At 45.3% G+C, this 15,460-nt stretch overlaps 1 protein-coding gene across 2 annotated transcripts in view; it reads left to right on the top strand.

Moving 5' to 3' along the window:
• arhgap21a (Rho GTPase activating protein 21a) overlaps positions 1-15,460 on the top strand; it is a 76,859-nt gene that overhangs the window by 18,903 nt on the left and 42,496 nt on the right. The gene's annotated exons all lie outside the window — the stretch shown is intronic.

The following is a 15,460-nucleotide window of genomic DNA, read 5'->3' as shown; positions in this document are numbered from 1 at the left end:
CTAGCTTAAAGTTGTCTGTGACTGTCCATCTGCCAAGCTGTCCTGCACTCAACTGTACATCCATCATGATGTCACACGCACTGTTGTCCAAATACTCGCCTTTATTTTTACCACCAATTTATGTCACGGTGGTTAAATAAGACAGCAGTGAGCTCTGGCTTTAGCTCACTCCCTGCTACTTTCTCTCTGCGTGTCTGCTTATGCTTTCTCCCGGTTAGCCGTTTAATCATGACTCCTTGCCCTGTCACCAACCCCCTCTCCTCTTACTGCTACCCGTTGGCCAGACAAAGCCGACTCCGAAGACGTTTCAACCTCTGCACCATGCTAAGATGTGAACAACCTGCTCCATTGCTCTAGACCCCAAGCGCTTCTCCACTGTGGCCAAGGTCACTTTCCTCTCTGCCTTCAAATCCCCTGCTGTCATTGCCCTTTTCCTTGGCCAGACAAGCAAGCAGGTTAAAGGCGGGAAGCTCTTTACTGTGATGTAATACTCAACTCTTTCTGGGAGGATACATTTATAGCTAGAATGTAAAAAAAAAACAAAACACCCTGGCTCTTTGATGTTCAGGATAGACCCGATGAATCTTCAAAACTGAAACCAGGCATAATATAAAAACCGCTTTTGTGGTTTTGAGCCTGTTGTAGATTTATGACACGCAGACGTTCCTCTTTACGCCAAGTTGGCCTAGCAGTAGCAGAAATAGACTTCTGAAATAAAGCCGTCGTTTGCTGAGACTGCAGACTCAGAAAGACACCCACGCACCTGGTCAGAGTCAGTGCAACATAACAATATAAAAGAGACACTGGCTTCACCTCTCCAAGTCTCCATTAAGGCCAAGTGTCTTGTCTTGTGCTACTCACACATAACCCTTGACCTTTAACCCTTCACCTTGGAACCCAAGTCCACCAGCCAGTCAAAGCTCTGAGTGTGTTGATGTGTGTGTGTGTTTGCATGCATGTGTGTGTGTGTGTGTGTGTTTCTTGTCACTGTGGCATAATTGTGCGTGGGTGCCATGAACAGACTCATCTCTCGCTCTCTGGCCCTAATAGACATCATCCACTCTCCTGCCACCAGATTAGAAACAGATTTGATGCTTAATCAGTTGCTCTTGCTCAGCCCCCCACCACCACCCCCTTCTCTTCCATGACACACACACAAACACAAACACACACACTCCTCCCCCACTTCCCTTCCACATGAGCGAGTGGCACTCAGTTGAGTTTGCTAGTGAAGCCATCTGGCCCTCAATCTGGGCTTGCAGTGCCACTGACAGCTTTCTCTCCTCTCTCTCTCTCTCTCTCTCTCTCTCTCTCTCTCTCTCTCTATCTCTCTCTCTCTTACACCGACACATAAGCTCACACGTGTGCCATATTCCAGCACAAACAATCATTGCTGAGTCAAAGTTATGGGCATCAGACTGATCCAAGTGATCATTCTGTGTGGTGTGAAAATCCCAATTACGCAAAATTTCATATTGTTGTATAGCTCAGTGTTAGTGTTAAATAACCATAGAATATTGGTGGACTGGCAATATTGAAACATTTCACCTCGCTTAGAGAGCCCGCCCCCATTGAAAATATTCAAGATGTTGATATAAGAAAATATTTTGTTCCTCACATCATCGAGATAATAATAATAATGATCAAAATATCTAGCAAAATAATTGGACATATAATTTTTGCCTTAATCATGCAGCGATGTGTGTTGTGATGGTTTGTTATGACCCAACCAGCTGATCTTTTAGACGTTCAGCAACTGAATTCACAAAGTCACGAGGAAGTCCAGACTGATTCTGCCTGTTTCTCACTCGCCTACAGCTCTCTTCTCTCTCGATTTCCTATCAAAAGCTACTGTATTCCCTTGAGCTCCAGACAGTATCTTAACTGATGTAGTCTGAGACTGGAAAAAGAGAGGAATATCTGCTCACTGAAAAAACAAAACAAATAACATAAAATAAAAAAAACTGAGTGAACGTTTATTTTTTTCTGCTTTGGCTTTTTGCCTTCATCTGGCTCCTGTGTAATTATTTTGGAGGTGTGTCACATTGGTAGAAAAGGTTTCTACAATTTGTCCCTCAATTTCAGCAAGTAATGCAAATAGCTATGTGTTTTCCCAAACTAGACATGCGTGTGTTGAAAATGACACGTCCATTTTAAGACTGCATGAAAGGGCATGGTGTTTCTCTTTCTGTTAACGCCTCCGTGAAGGAGCTTAGCTCGATCGGTGTCCATAAGACCTTAAGTCCACAGCGAGGACTGACCGTGTCTATCCCCACCTGCCCCTGCCCTGCCCCGCCTCCAACATCAAGCAACATTGTGATTGGTCGACACAGCCTCATGAAGCCTTTGCTCTGACTGAATTTTGGGATTGTGTCATTGTCACTCATTTTTAAAAAAAATTTTTTTTACACATTTTCCCCCAATTATGCCAGAGTTTTAAATACATTTTAACCTTTACCCATCTCTACATTGGTCTTCCCAGTATGGAAATAACCTTTTCAAGTGTTAACCGCAAATGTAATATATCTTGCTATGTTCTAGCCAGCTCTGCAAATTGAGTAAATATACCAGTTAAGCCATTGGGAGTACTGGCCATTGAAAACATATGCTTTCAACCTACACAGTCTAATTTATCAAAGGCCAGGACTGAAATCCTCCCACTGCACTGTAGAAGAGAGTCATTTCTTGGCTGCTCTTGACGTCAGCGGACTACCTGGTGTAATTGCACCCAGGTGAGTAACAGTCTGGGCTGGTGAGTGAGTGAGTAGGGGTTTTCAGCACTTGCATTCACTGCTGTGATTGCCGCTGTAACTCTACACATTGTGCCTATCATACTGGCACTAGCAAAGACTATAGTGTCTGGAATATCACATGTATGGTTTGGTGTGCTGGCCGTTCTCAGCCATGCCATCCTGCCTTTCCACATGATGCCTTTAGGCATTAGAGTCCATGCTGCAATGGTAAAGCCTTTACATTTACATTTTAGGTGTGAGTTCAGCGTCTTGGTCAAGGATTGTTTATCAGGAGGAGGACACATGACTGTTGATGGACACATTGGCTGTCTTTAACATCTTTGGTGCTAAGCGCTCATTGGTGCAGTGTTTTTCCTCTGCACTTCCTAGAGATCACCTGTCAATCAAACAGTGTGGTCAGTTCTGGCTTTTTGCTGGGATTTCTGTTGACAAAGTTTGAGTTTCTGTAGGTGGCGCTCTTCTCTTCTCGTCTGTTCAGCTATGTTGGCTATTGCTGCTCATGCTAACTACTCAGTTCTTTTTCTATTTTTTCCAAACAGACCACTGTTGCTGCTTCCGGTAATATTACAGAATATTTCCTGTGCATCAGAGGATTTTTCCCTGCAAAGACCTTCCAGACACAAGGTGTTTAGAACAGTAAATGAGAAAAAAAGCTTTCATGAACTGCATATAGATTGAATCACTATTGTGTTATATCAATCGGTGATAGAGACTAGAAAAATGTATATTTATTTATATGAAAATGTCACAGAATACTTTATCCATTTGGCTATCTTCCAATAACAAGCAAGGGCAAGATGCCCCTTTAATGCCACAATAATGTTCCTCGACTCCTCAGAAGTTAAGGAAAAGGTGTGTATTACCGAGAAAATAATCAAAAGAGCGCAAAAGGGCGCTTGTTGTTAAGTGGTTCTACTAAAGGATTACTCATCAGTGAACTTGGACTCATTTAGCCTAGATTAAGAAGATGTAGACAGACAGGCAGACAAACACACACACACACACACATATACAGTACTGACTCGCCGGCCCTGCGGCTGTGGGGACTTGGCCCCCCTGGACAAACAGGGGAGGAAAACATTCCAGTGAATCATGGCTGAGCTGCTCCACGCCGCAGGGAGAGAGGTGGGGAGAGCTAAATAGTCTTTTCTTCAGTTCATCTGGCCCAGGTCCTCATTACATAACTGGGTTTTGTTGGACAGACACACGGAGAACAGAACGGAACAGGCCTAAGAAAGGCAAGGACTATTGTAGGGCTAAAGAGCCTCTGATGTCAGCCATTAAAGGAGGTGGTGCTACAGTCAACACTGAAAGCATGCTTTGATCTGTTTTGATATTTGTGTGGCGGGGTTTTATTGAATGAATTGAGAGGAACCTTTCACTAAGTGGATGTAAGATGTCTGTCAATAAATCACATGCTCCTGACTTCTTGTTCATACACGCAAATGGACATCAAACAGCGAGGCATGCAGGCACACACACACACACACACACACACACACACATGATCCTAGCACCAGCCCCTCACCAGCAGGGAACTATTCTCCATGGAGTGACGCGATTGCTCAGCTGAAAGGCGACATTCTTCTCTCCTCAGCTAATACAGGACATTACTGTTTGGTCACACCTGCCCCGCCCTGTATAAATCCCATGTCTGTCTCTCTGTCTGTCTCTGCATCTGCAGTGGGTCACACAAACTCTCTTGAACCCCAACTCTGAACGGCGGGCCTGGCAGTCATTAGCGACAGCTATGAACCGTCCAGTCCCGTTCACAACTCCCTGTGGTCCGAAGCCTCTCCCGGCTCTCAATTCATCTTTATTGCGCTGCTCCGCCTTGAATCCACCGCTCTGTCTCAGTCAGCCAAAATACCGCTGGCTCCACCTTTTCTACCAGGGACACTCGGCAAATTTATTCTCCATTCCCATCTCTATTCCCAGCTGCTTACCTCGGGTTCTTATCCCCATCTTTGTTCCCACCCTTAGACCCAGTTCTAGTCCTAACCCCAGGCCAAGCTTCCTGGCTCCAGCCCAAACCCCTCTTGTCTTCAAAGTGACTCTTCCCCTTAGTGAGGAGCGCCAGCTGACAGCAGACAGCAGCACAGACATGACGTAAAAAAAACCTCCCTGATTACAGCTGAGCTGATCCACAGTATTACTTGGGACATAAATCAGACCTGTATCCTCTCCTGGAAGCTGCCAACTCAGCTCAGGAGGAACGCCTTTCCCTGCAGCAACCAGAAATCACCGTTCACGATGACAGACATGTCAATAAAACCCTTTTTCAATGGAACTGAAAATGAACTGCATGATCTTATCTCGGGAATCTTGTTTGCTTTTCTCATGCCATGCCGCTGGATTTGGTAAAATACAGCTGTAAGAAGTGTTGCAGTTGATTTGCTGTGTGGTGATACATCGGGCTTAGCTGCAAAACTGGGATCTGAACCATGTAACAACTATGGGAGTACAGGGCTTTGTGAGTCCTTACAATCAAACGCCACCACAGTCGTTTTGAGTAGAAGCAGAGTGATGTCACCCAGTGAGTTCTTAAGTGATGAAGCCACTGCGGCTTTAATCAGAGGTCTGATGAAGTGCAGTAAAGGGCGCCTGGAAAAGGCGAGTTCAAGGGACACACCCATTGGCAGGAGAGTGAAGGATGAAGAGGAAGAGGAGAGAGGAGGAGGAGGGGAGGGCAGATCCATGTGCTTCAACTCAGGCCTTTACACAGGGGGAAAGCACCATGGTAGTTTCCAAGGACCATCATTCCTCTCTCAGACAGTACAGGCATCCACAATGACTCAGAGCGCACATTATTACTTTTTCTTTCACTCTTCCTCTTGCTTTTTCTTTCTCCGTCTGTTTCTCTCATTCTGTCTTCCCCCTCTCGCTCTCTCTCTCTCTCTCCTCGTTCTTCCTCTCACTCCCTTTCGCTGGATCATAATAGCAGTGTAATTTACAGCTCTTGGTCAGCCCGGGGCTGTGTGTATGTGTGTGTGTTGTTTAAAGGGTGTGTCCCAGAGCCCTCATCAGTGTTGGCTCCAGCGCAGGCTGCCTCTCTTCATAACCAATACCAGATCTGTCCCATTCCAAATCTGTTACAGTCCAGTGAATACATTTCCAATAACGCAATGGCATTATTATTGCCGATTAAAATGTCTTTCAGAATCTATGTATGAATGTTTGCCTTTATTAACTTATTAACTTATAAACCTACCAGAATACTACATGCAGAATACCAATAGAAGCTACCAAAGGCCTCCTTTTGCAGTATCCCGTGTGTTGTTAGTAAGGCGTGCCTACTAGAAAAAAGGCATGAAGAAATCACATCAGAGATCAAACGCCTGGCAAGTGATGAGACAGCCTTGCATGCAGATCCCTCTTTCTCCTGCAGAGCTGTGTGTAAACCTTCTATCATGTGAGATTACTTTCAACGATAATGGTAATTTCAATCAAGAGAATAGCAGCTGCTGCTACCAAAACCCATGTTACAGCCGTCGCACGTGAGCGAGAGGTAAACCAGGGAGAGCCAGACATGGGAAAGGGGCTTCATATCGAGATGAATATTTCATATTCCATCACGTTGAATAGTATTTTTAGAGTTGAGGAGAATCTCTCCAGCCGCTCATGAATTTTAAATGGTGGTTGTGAATATTTCACCAGCCTACCAAAATAGCCGGGCCGAACACAGGAGATAACATGTTTGGTATGCCGTGTGTGTTTGCGCGCTTGTGTGCGTGTGCATGTGTGTGTGTGTGTTCAGGTATTCAACTAATCAATGTCAACAGTTTCAAGACAAGCATTAGCCTATGTTCTGAATGATCAAAATATGTTCAGATGCAGGATTAAACCTTGTGGATTAAATCTAAAGTGTATAATGGCATTCTCACATGTAAAACAGTCACGCAAAATCACTTTAATCTCATCCGAGCATTTATCTGGTTTTAAAATGGTGTAATCAGAGTAGATGACCTACTCACTATTAGCCTCACTTGTTGCCATACTATGATTGCATGCATGTGACGGTCAATGCATGCCAGCCCTTCATTAAGCCAGCCCGATTTACTTTTCATCATACAGCTCTGTTTGCATATATTCAATCACATTAACTCCTGCTCCACCAGTTTAGCTAGGGGGACAACCTAGACTATCCTATCTCATCTTAATGAATGAGGAGTGATTAGGCTGAGCACCAGAAAGCTATGCGTATCTGTCTGGCTCTCCATGTGTGTTGTCACCCATTACGCCGCAATTATACATCTGTCAGGCATGCGTCTGGAATGAGCGGACCCTCCACCCCTGGCCTCCCTCTGAGTCTACACCGGCCCAACCTCAAAACCCCAGCCAAGGGATTCCAAGATCGACTTACACTGCTGCTATATAGGCTCTTTATGAAGCACACGTTGGCTAACGGCAGCGTCACAGAGAGTTTCTTAAAGGGGCCTTTCAGAGCGCTGGAAAACCTGAGTGAGTTAGTTTACATTCAGGGTGGAAAGGCCAGTCCATAGGTCCTATTCTCGCACCTTAGTAGCCTAGACTCTTGAATCAGATGTTTGTCTACGTGTGTCTGCGTCTGATTGATGATATCTGTGCTGAGTTTCCAGACATGGGCGGTTTTTGGTGTGGGGGGATTCTGGATGCACAGTGGTATCCTATGTATCCTGCAGTACCTCCATGTTTTTACCCTCTGAAGATTGTACAAGAAAGTCTTACAGACTGTCTAACTGCATCTTCATCAGCGCTTTCTGCTGATCTTTAACATTCAAGAGCCGTGGTGCTCTTTCTTTTCTCACCTCTCCTTCACCATGTGGTTTCTCCCTGAGGGAAACTGTCTGAGAGCGGAGAAGGATGCAATAATTAAACATCGGCAGAAAGAGGTTTTTTTTTTTTTTTTTTTTTAGAAGTGTGAGTTGGGGTGGGGCGGGGCTGTCATCAGAAACATATTTGCTCCTTTTTTCGCTGTCTGAGAGCAGCTGCCGAGGAGTGAATGAGCTGGCTACTGAATGCTTGATTGGCAGAGGCATTTGTCTGGAGGTGTCTGGGGACCTCCGGAGACAATTGCCCAGATCAAGCAGGGCTCCTTCACTGGGCAGCTCGCTAATACGCCTTGCTCACGCGAACCCCCCCCTGGGCTCAAGGCTTTTGTCTTCCCCGGTAGTTTTAGGGTGAGTGGTCCACCCCATGCAGCCTCTCCTCACTGCAAGCTTCTGCTCGGTCTTGAAGGAAATCCCCCTTTTTTCACTCTCCATGCCTTGGCAGACTGTGGAAGTTTGGTGCTGTATTTGTCCTCTGAGCCACACAGATGGTCTCCATAGCAAAGTGTGAATTTTGGTTGTTTTTGCCAGTGGAATAGAAGTGATGCACTCGCTCTTAAATGTGTCGTGGGGGTGAGTCACAGTGAGGTAAACTGGTAGTTTTTGGAGATGTTGCGTCATGACTTATTTTTGAGTTGGATACTTCCTGAAATTAGAAGAAACCATAGCTAGCCAACTTCCTCCTCACAACAAAAGCATGCATAAGAACTTGCAAGTCATTGTAGTTTTAGTCTTGTAGACTTGAAATGGTAGCTGTGAGATTTGTTGCATCATGACCTATTCCTGAGTCAGAATTAAAAGAAACCGTAGCTTCCTCCTTGGAATGAAAATGTACATGACTATATATAGATATAGCCATTGTAAAAGTCCTACTTTTTACTGCATGTTTGCTGAACTAATGTTGAACTTTTGCTCTATCCCCAAGAAGGACAGTATGAAAAGTCAAGTTTTGCTCTCTTTTCAGCCGTTGGAACTTAGAAGGAATGCTCTAGTCATTGGTGGTTTAAAGACATTAGAGTTTTGTTTTAAATTATACTAAATTGGTTCTACTGTGTAATTTTCAAGAAAGATTTATCTGCATATAGAAGTAGGACAAAAGCAGGATAGGGGACTTCTGCAGTGGATACCACTGTACTCATTACACCACTGTACTCATTACACTTTTAATGTCATATACTTACAGTGCATTGAAGTAAAACACCAACCCTGTGTATTCAATGCTTCAACTGTTTTACTTGAATGCATCCTTGTCAGGATGTTTTTTTATATAACTTGCCACAAAAGTTTTATTTTGTCTTATTTAGCCAACAGAAGGGGAAACCCAGCTTGCTATGCAGCCTGTTTCAGGTTTCTCAGCTTTATTTTACACTTCTGCTTCCCCTTGTTTAAGCAGATAATTAACAATTTTCCTAACTGCAAATAGCTCTGAGCAGGTTTCTTTCTTTCTCTTGCTCACTCTCTTTCTCTCACTCAATCTCTCTGCCTTTCTTACCACCCCTGCAGGAAAGAAAGTCTCGCTTTGTATCTGTATACCCACAATCCCCCCCACCTCCCTTCCACTCCCCAGTGTTCAGCATTGGCAGATGATGGGCAGTAAAATTCTATTATAGCCCCTCATATACAGTACCTGACTCCACCATTGCCTCCCAAGCTCAAACAGACTGAGGCACTTATCTGGGCCTGAAACAAAACCAATCTGCTTCAATATCGGCCTGCTCTGCGCCGGACAGCCTGCTGCCTCCCCAGGGCAGCCGATTGTGGGGCCTGTACCCCTCGGTGCCCCCTGAGGCCAGTATGAAGAGGGGCTTTAAGGGTGCGCAGCGGTGTGGGTGCGTAGCGGGGGCAGGCTGTTCCCTGGCCCTCATTAGCCAGTCCTTTGTTACAGTAAGCCATACCTCGCGGAGCCCAGATGCAGCATGTCCAGATTAGATCTTACACCCGGCAGGAGTCTTGAAAAGCCGCCCCCGAATCGAGCCTAATCCTCCCGCAAGACTTTCTCTTTTCTTCTCGCTCTCTCTACCACACACACGCACGCACATTCACAGCCACAAATACATAAACTTAGCCAGACGCACACGCACACACACAAATTTGAGGCATCAAAATTACTTCTTGTTGTTCTTAGAGTCCTGTTGCTGTCTTATGTTTTTTAATCCCCATCCAGCGATCCTGTCAACCCTGCTGGCTTCGGAGCCTGGGCCTTGTTTCCATTGTTACACAAATCAGAGCTGCAGATAATCAGCTAATAAATCCTAGACTCCAAGATTTGAGTGGATTAAAATGAAACAGCATCACGAAACAACCTGTTTTCCATTGTTTTGTATTCACCAGAAATGCAAACATCTGAAATTTGTTTCACTGGGAACACAACTTTGGCTGTTATCTTTAGGATTTTGAAAAGTGTCAGCTAACTGCCTTAAATGTAAATGATTGAACAGCAATTATAAGCAACTTTCCTCAAATCCCCCCAAATTTTTGCTTCTTTCTTTCCTTTCCAAATCCACAAAGCAGACTTCTTTCTCCGCTGGTGTTTTAGCACAGCACTAATGTAATTTCAGTTTACAAACTCATAAGGGGTCTTAAAAAACCCAGAGCAGCTCCTAAAAGCCTGTCGATTTCTCCATCCCTGTCTTTATTTCACCACAACCACAGTTTGGATGTTGCCTTTGGCCCTGCATGTGATGTTGCGTGAAGCCACAAGGCCATTTGCAGAGTTATCAGCAGGGGGACATCCAAGTCCAGCTTGTAGTATGTTGCGCCCGGCCATGAATGGTGCGGCACAGAGAGAGACGACAACAAGGGGAGCTACAAAGACGTCTTGAAAGTTGCAAGGCATTCAACACATCACTAAGCCCTCGGTCTGCCAGTCAGTCGGTCGGAGGACAGCCTTCCTCACCAGTGGGTTAAATTTCACAGCCGTCTGTGGCCACACTCAAGTTGATTTTGTGGGTTGGCCCACACTGATATTATTCGTTCTTGTTGTTTTTCTTGGATGGACACCGATGCTTACAATTCACACCCTTCTGTAGTCTCATAAACTTCTTCAAAGCATTTTCCTAGCCGGTGTTAATAGCCATGTCCATTTTATAGTGTGTTTGAACATGGCCACCATCCCGTAAACCTGTTCTTCCAACTAAAGGGCTGCATGTTGGAACATAAGAGCGTGAGCTAACCAGCAATGATGCTGAGACACCTATATTTTTCTAGGCACTAATTTCTTATTATTTTTTGGGGCATTTTCGCCTAGACAGTACAAAGTACAGAGAGACAGGAAAGACTGAGAGAGAGAGAGGGGGATGACACACGACAAAGGTCCGAACCCAGGACGTCGCTTAGGCTATACATGGTATGCGCCCTAGACCACTGAGCCACCAGGACGCCCCTAGGCACTAATTTCTATGTATTGTTCGTGTGCTGTTCAGATAGGCCTTGTGCGTTGAGATGCCAGCTGTCAATGTAAACAGACAAAGCCTGTGCGGTCTGTAATTCACTAATACGCCAAAACATGGCTCCTCTTACTGCACTCTGCAGCTACAGTACCTGAGATGACCCGAATTATATCCTTAATGCTGCATCCATTCTGCACAGACTAAAACATGACCCAGTTTCCCCACTAGTAAAACAAACAGAGCACAGCTAAGTCCAGAACACACACATATAAATCCTGCCTTTCACTGTGCTCTGTATTTGCACATCGATCCATAGCAAGCAAGTCCCTCCGTAGCTTGAATGTGCGGTAAGTCTGGAGGATAACCGTCGACCTCAGCGCTCGTTCACATCAAAGCGCTTCAGAGGAAGTGAGACGGATGGCCAGTTTCAGGCCTCACCTCTCCCCCTTAACACTGTCTGCTGTCCTTAGTAAGGCCCAAATATGCACACACACACACACACACACACACTCAAACACATACAAGACACACACTCTCACCCACTCTGTCTCTCACATAAGCGCACACACAGCTACACATACACAGACGCACACACATAGACAAACCATGAAGTCACATGAGTGCCCATGGAGAACACCCCGGTCCAATGGCCGACATTGTTGTGGTCTGGTTTGTTGTCATGGCAACGGCATAATATTTCTGGGCAGCGTGTCTAGTTTTTGTGTCTGCATGGCACCAAATCCACTTCCTAGCCAACAGGAATGCTATTCAAGTTTCCACACCCTGCCTCGGGATCTTTTTCTTATCATGTGTTTTAGATTTAAAGGAATCCGGAGACATATATGATGTGGTTTGAAGTCCTATAACGGTCTGAAATGTATTAGTGTAGGTAAACAGTGTTGTTTGGCTGGAAATTGTACCTTGGAAGGCGATGTGGACTGTGTTGTAAAGCTCTGCAAAGATGGAAACAACACATTGACGACTTTTTCCAATCTTCGCTTATAGACAATACAGCACTCGTATATATAGCCGTTCTTATGAGACTTAACCCTTGTTTTGACTTCCATAACTCAAATGTCTGAGCCGGCAGGGTTTGTCTATTTCTATTTCTGCTGTCTTTTCCATACGGAATACCACATGCTATATTGAGTTGAGTGAATGTGGTAACAAGATGCTCATAACCAAATGCTGAGCGGGAACATTCCACTGCTGGGTTCCTGATGTTGTTTTCACGGCCGCCGCTGTCTCGGGTGGCAAATATTCCTCAGAATCAAAATAGATTGGTATTTACATTTTCGCCATTTAGCAGATGCTCTCATCCGGAGCAACGTACAATCCACCGCAACTGTTGATGGACACACATTGGCTGCTGTGGGAACTGAACCTGTAAATTGTTGGTTATGGGACAGTCTCTCTTGCTACTAAGTCATCCTGCTGCCATAGTGAAAGCAATATATTGAGTGGACTAAATGACAGATCAATTTTCCTTAAGTAATGTTACGTAGACTTATTCAACATTTAGCAACAGGCCATATAATCGCACGTCATGAGTCATGCTGTTGTTGTTGGAGCAGCGAAAATGCTCCAGAGGGCCCTGAGTTGAAAATGTGATTAAATATTAAGTTGATGTATTGGCCCCGCTCCCTACCAGAGAGCTTCACTAAAAGGTATCAGGGCAGAGTCTGTCCCGCTCCCAGCCATCTCACTGGTCTTAAAATAAAGGCAGTTGCCAAGCCTCCGTGGAGCTTGTTTCCCTCGAAACATTAAAGAGGTGTTCCCCTTGCCTCTTATGCAATACACCAAGGAGAGGGTGAAGGGAGAATGGGTGGTTAAAGTTTACATTTAGCTGAGGCTCTAATTCAGAGCAAATTACTCAGAGTGAGCAGGTAGGGTTTCATTGTCTTGCTCAATAAGACTTTGGTTGTTGGTGGACACATTGACTGTTTCCGGGATTAAACATGTAAAGTTTTGGTTGAAGGATAATATCTGTGTTTTTTTAAGTTTGTGCCAGTTGTCTACGTTGCCCCTCTCCTTTACATTATTCTGGGTTTGTCTGCAGACAGTCAGTGTAGTTGGAAATATCAGCGCTTGTTTTCCTCCCTTCAGATGAAGCCATTTGCTGCCATTCATTCTTGTACAGTATGAAAAACAACTTCCACACACTTGAAATTGACCAAGCTAGATAATCCATCACAGTAAACATTAAGCTTTAATTTGGTTTTGTGCTCAAAATGAGTGTTTTCATATTATAACGCCCATTATGTTACACGCTGCTTCCTGTCAATCACCTGACTCCCACAAGAAGAAATGTAAGTCCCTGACACGAAATAATCCCTCAAAACACATCGCCTTATAAACTTTATTGTCACATTTATGTCTTTTATTTGGGGCGCCTTTGTTAGCTGAGACAGCAGTTAATTTCAAGCTAGGTTTCACATTATAAAGTTTGTATTTTAAAAATTACCTTAAACAAGTAAATCTAATTACATACAGCATGCATTACGTAATTGGGGGAAATGTAACCTAGACATAGACAGTAGTAAAAGTACATAAGTTTAAATGACACCGGTATTTTCCTGGTAGTCTCTCTAACCACGAGGCCACCCTGCCGCCCAGCCAGGAGTCCTTTGTTGTCGCCAGACGAGCTGTAGGCATGTTAGGGTCAGTGGGCTGGTTGAACATTTTCTTGCCTTATAGATTTCACAGAGCCCATATGCCGCCTTATCAGCATTAGCCTCACTTCTTCCAGGGACTGTGAAAACAATTTAAGTTATTCCTGTCTCCAGCCAGATAGCAGCTCTGTGCTGCCTGCATCCCCCTCTACACTCCAAAGTTCCAACATTTTGAATGTCTCTTGTGTGTATGTGTGTGTGTATGTGTGTTTATTTGTTCTTATGATTTATTTATTAGCGTTGACACGTGCGCATTAGCGTGTGCCTGTGTTGGCGAGCGCACAACAGCTAAAACTTTTAAAAGGTTGACAGCGGAAGAGGTGAGTGAGAGAGAAAGATGGAGGAGACAGGAAGGGAAGAGAGCTCACTTCAGGCCGCCCGACCAGATGTGTGTGTGTGTATGTATGTGTGTGTGTGTGTGTGTGTGTGTGTGCGCATACTTCAGAGAGAGTTTTGTGTGGTGAGTGGGTGGGTGCGTCAGTCAGTCGGCCCAGGCTCTCTGCAGTGCACTCAGCCGCTGTGCTCTCCCCTCGGCTGAGTGGAAACATCATGTGTCTGTGGGACGCCCAGAGGAACAGCCCCGTTTCTCCAAGCTGAGAGCAGAACACAGAGAAAAAGACAGAGCGAACGAGAGAGGGAGCAAAACGGAGGCAACCAAAGACACTGGAAGTGGACAATCCAGAAGAAAAGAGGAACCAAAAGACACAGAAACTGGAGCATTTTTGAGGGACAGGTATCTTGTGGATAGTATTGTTAGTTTTCATCCATTCTGCCATCTGGTCCCACCACCTCAGCCTTGGCTATGCCATGCTGGCCCAGAGGAATGGGCTACCTCCAGGCTGTAAGCCGCTGCCTCTGAAGGATTGCCCAGACCTGCGGGATGTGGATGCGGATGCTGAGGGGTGCTGCTCCCTCTCTCCTTCCCCATCGTCCGGAGGTTGTCCCTGGGCTCGGCTGGCTGGAGTGGACGGCTGCCTGTCGGAGCCCTACTGCCTTTGGTTCCAGCTGTTGGCCAGAGCCTACTGGGGAGAGGTGGAGCTGGGGCTCACCAGCCCCAACCGCAGTGTGTCCTGGGCCAGGCTTCGAGAAGCCTCTAGAAGGAACTGTGTCCGATCTAGGGTAAGGTTAGTTAGGTATGGGACACATGTTTTGCGATTTGACATTTGCTATTTGACATTTTGAGGCTAGACAAGCGTACAGTTGGGGCGTTTAGGAATACCCTGACTGGCTGAAATATGCGTTGAAGCGCTATCAGTGGCTGGCAGAGGCATATAGGTTTACATAGGAAGCATTTGAGAGGGGTGGAGAGGTTAGGGGCGGCTACACTTTGTTGTGCTGTCTCAGGAATTTTGTGTGCGTCATCCTGCTCTCCAGCGGCAGGGTAGTCCTGTTTCACTGACCGATATCTTTTGTAATGCGAGTGTGTCTGTGTGTGTGTTGAGGTTTTAGGTTTCGTTTATTGTTGGTCCCCATGGTGGATTCTGAAAGACGCTTTGCTGTATATTTTCAGAGGACAATAGTGTTTTTTCCAGTTGTGCATGTGTGGCTGCCCATGCGGTTTAGCCTCAAATTCTCAGTGTTTTCTTCGTCTTCTAAAATATCAGCCACAGCGATTTATGTATTTTTACTTTTTCTATATGCGGCGTGCACTGTACCTTATTGGAATGAAGTCAGCCATTGTTGAGTTATGGACCTAAGTGGGGGACTGGAGACATATTTTCCTATGATGAATTGAATGAGGGTGAGTAATTTTAAAGAACAGTGGCCTGTGGTCAGAGGGAGGGAGATGAGGAGAAGGAGTGAGAGAGGTAGATCCATGAGGTCAGCCACCCAGGAGT

This window comes from Centroberyx gerrardi, chromosome 22 (assembly GCF_048128805.1).
Source record: "Centroberyx gerrardi isolate f3 chromosome 22, fCenGer3.hap1.cur.20231027, whole genome shotgun sequence".
In the NCBI taxonomy this organism is placed as follows: Eukaryota; Metazoa; Chordata; class Actinopteri; order Beryciformes; family Berycidae; genus Centroberyx; species Centroberyx gerrardi.
This window is presented reverse-complemented; position numbering and strand designations above follow the sequence as displayed.